Consider the following 3,800-nt stretch of genomic DNA (forward strand, 5'->3'; position numbering starts at 1 on the left):
GGGTGCATTAAGAAAAGCGTCTCCAGCAGGTCGAGGGAAGTGATCATCCCCCTCTACTCAGCCCTGGTGAGGYCACATCTGGAATACTGCGTCCAGTTCTGGGCTCCCCAGTACAAGAGGGATGTGGAGCTGCTGGAGAGAGTCCAGTGCAGGGCTACCAGGATGATCAGAGGCCTGGAACATCTGCCATATGAGCAAAGGCTGAGAGAGCTGGGTCTGTTCAGCCTGGAGAAGAGGAGGCTGAGGGGGGACCTGATCAGCGTGTATAAATACCTCAAGGGAGGCAGTGAGGAGGAGGGGGGCGGCCTCTTTTCAGTGGTGGACAGTGATAGGACTAGAGGAAATGGCTTCAAACTGAAGCATCGGAAGTTCCACGGGAATTTAAGGAAGCATTTCTTCACTGTGAGGGTGACAAAGCACTGGAACAGGTTGCCCAGAGAGGTTGTGGAGTCTCCTTCTTTGGAGATCTTTAAAACCCGCTTGGATGCAGCCCTGTGCCACGTGCTCTAGGCGACCCTGCGTGAGCAGGGGGGTTGGACTCGATGACCTCTGAGGTCCCTTCCAACCTTCGGCATTCTATGATTCTATGATTCTATGATATTACTGAGAGACAGCTCAACTGCGCCCGATGCGCAATAACTTATGAACACGACAGCCTGTCCTTCTCTCATCCAGTGAGGCTTTTGTCAGCACTCCAACTGCTCCTCTCCTCAACTCGCTGAAAGATTCTGCAAAGACAGGGAATCACGTGCTGCAGTGATGCGAGCAAGACCGCAGCCCATTCCCATAGAGTGTTCGCTCCCCGCCTTTACCTGCTCCGCTTGCCCCTGCCGGCTGCCGGGCTCTGTCACCACGGGGAAGCTGCCGCAGCACCTGTAAAAGCAGAACAACAGTGGCCAACAGGGATGGCGTCAGCAAGATGCCTGCCCTATGCTAAGCTCTAATCCCTCTCATGGAGCGACTCTCACCTCTCTGTGCCCAAGATGCGACCAAGCTGCTTGTCACATTCCTCCACACCTGCACGCACAAAGCAAAAATTCATCAGGGGACCCACCAATCACAACACTCCCCTCACAACAGCGACCATCCAGCTCACCTTCTTATTAGGGCAGAACCATTTCTTCCTCCGTCTCCCAGGGCCTGCTCAGAACACTGCTCTTGCATCTTCAACAATGCAAAAATGCAAATGGAACTGAAAGTGCCGCACAGAGTGGCTGAGCAATCACCATTCCAGTACCTCACTGTAACACTCTACACACTACCGGGGTGAACATGCACCAACAAGGCAGTTCCAGCCTCAAAAACAGAGGCACACACACACACACCAGGCACAAACATAGAGGAAAACCTTTCTACGCAAAAGGAACTATAGCCACAYCTAAGATGCTGAGCACCAGAAAGCCTGACGAAGTCACAAGCGTGCGACACTCATGTTCTGGACAAGAACAGAGGAGAGTCAAAGGCCACGGCCTGGTATGGAAGGGGCCGGCAAGGACCCGAGACTGCATGACCACAGGGAAGAGAACCCTGGCAGGACATCAGGAAGGTGCAAAACAAGACAGACCTCAGAAGAGGAAGGGGCAGCTGATGAGGCGTCAGTGTCACAAAGAGGAAAAGCCACAAACAGCCAAAAGAATGGAGAGACGGAGTGCCCCTTAGTAACCCAAAATGAGAACTGCCGGCACAAGGATAACAACGGATGTGGCTGGGCAAAAACACAATGGCCATTCAGAAAGACACAAAGCCTTGGCAACACAGGAAATGAAACCATGAAAGAGCACCATGAAGACACAAGGGGATGGAGTGGCATCAGCAGAAGAGACACAGCAATGGCTGCAAAGATGTCCAGCCCCAACCAACGCCTCCTGCACTAGCACCACGCAGTGTGGATGTGCTACAGGAGCACAAAGAACAAGAGCAACATCCAGACCTGAGCAAAAGAGAGCAAATCTACAATGCAAATCGCAGACTACACCACGATGCAGACACTTCTTTTTACTGTCTGAAGCGAGATCAAAGAAAGTGAAGCCAGCTTCAGCACAATTTGACCCGTACTGGAAGAAAGAATGCCGGCAAACTTAATAAGCTAGACTGACACCGGTACACAGTATCTGAGCAAAGAGAGGTACCGTTTTCCTCTGCAAAGTTCCTAAAACAAACAAAATATTTGAATCTACACTGTAACTTAAGTGTAGAATGACTTTAAAATTATATTAGAGGAGAAGGGAAAAAGCAAACAAACAAACAAACAAACCCCACACCACCACACCATAAAAACAGTATTTTTCAGTCTTGGTGGCAGCAAGTACTCACGTTCAGCAATTTGCTGCACAGGAAAGCCGAGACAGAAGCTGAGTTCCACCATAGACAAGTTTTCATATTTACCTCAGATGACAAAAACAATGCTCACACGACCCTGTCAAAGTGCTGCCCCAGCTCTGCTCAAAGTTATATTCTAGACCTGAAAAACAAGAATGGAACAAGGTTAGAAAAAAATCACAACATTGCCATTCCTTCTTTCACACAAGATTTTTTCCTATTGTGAACTGATACTCTCCTTCGGGGCAGAAGAACATCAGTTTAGATTTACTTAGCCTGGTTAGTCGCAGCAAGAGCTGATAGCAATGATTTTAAAAAGGGACAGGCTGTCCACCGCTGCAATAATCCCTCTAGTCATTAACAGCTGTGGTAGAAGTATTTAGACTACAGAAAGACTCTACAGGCAAAAAAAAAAAAAAAAAAAAAAAAAAAAAAAAAAAAAAAAAAAAAAAAAAAAAATCCACTATCTAGCATACTGAAAGATCTTTGCTGCAGACAAGCTGGTTAGTTTTATAGAAATTGAGCACTGCCACACTGAAATCCTCAGTACCCAACAGTTTGATGAAAACCTGAAAAACAACAAAGTTTTTCAAACACTTGATACTTAATTCTTAACCTACATATTTAGTCCATCAGCACACATCAATATCATGAAAAACATCTGTTGTCTATCCCTAACCACGTTAAGCGGCAGAAAGACACCAGGCCAGCACAGCAAAAGTAGCTCTTACCATACAGATGTGAACAGACCAGAAACAGTATGCAAAGCATACAGAAATTAAAGCACTTATGCTGGAAATCTGTGCAATCCCTGTTCTCGTACTCTCATTTACTCAGTCCCTGTTACATCCCATTACTCCAAGTCACCCAGTCAGGTTAGTGTTCTTGTTACGTAAATACTGTCCGAGAAAGATTCCAAATGATAACACTTCCTCTCTAAAATCATTTCATGGCTAATATCTCACTTTAGGTTATCAGTAATCACAGACTTCACATTAACTACTGCCAATGAGCCACGACGGAAAAATGAAACATACGCGAGCAACCCTTTGCTCACCCATCCTCCCACATCAGAAGAATTTGCAAAAGTAGCATTTAAGTTAAAGATGATTCCACAAAGCTAGCGCTTCTACCAGCTCAGTCAACTCGTGATTTGGACCGTTGCCGTGTGCTGCTGCCTCTCTAGGGCATTTTGCAACTCAGCTTCTACAGCATCGCTTAGCTTGTCTCACCTACCTCCTACATACCTGCACATGCGCTGCTGCTCTGCTGCTCTTTCTTTCGAGGCGGAGGGTTTCTCGAGGCGACAGTGATCGAGTCAGTGGTCGTGCTGCCCCTCCGTCCCCAACCGCAATACACCTTGCCCCTGGAGCGGATGCTTCCCAAGAACACCTGGTTATGGGTGGTTCTTCCAGGTTTTGCTCACAGTGCAGATGGTCCCTTCTTTTGCAGCTCCAGTTTGTAACAGGTAACTCCCATTT

General features: G+C 47.4%; 1 long non-coding RNA gene across 1 annotated transcript; it reads right to left on the bottom strand.

Moving 5' to 3' along the window:
• Positions 1-560: 560 nt before the first annotated feature.
• LOC112954144 lies at positions 561-855 on the bottom strand. The gene is made up of 2 exons (XR_003250662.1): positions 813-855; positions 561-728 (listed from the first exon to the last, which is right to left on the bottom strand). It is a non-coding gene; the product is annotated as an uncharacterized LOC112954144 (long non-coding RNA).
• Positions 856-3,800: the final 2,945 nt, after the last annotated feature.

This window comes from Nothoprocta perdicaria, unplaced genomic scaffold (genome assembly GCF_003342845.1).
Source record: "Nothoprocta perdicaria isolate Ctin4 unplaced genomic scaffold, notPer1 scaffold_489, whole genome shotgun sequence".
Taxonomy (NCBI): domain Eukaryota; kingdom Metazoa; phylum Chordata; class Aves; order Tinamiformes; family Tinamidae; genus Nothoprocta; species Nothoprocta perdicaria.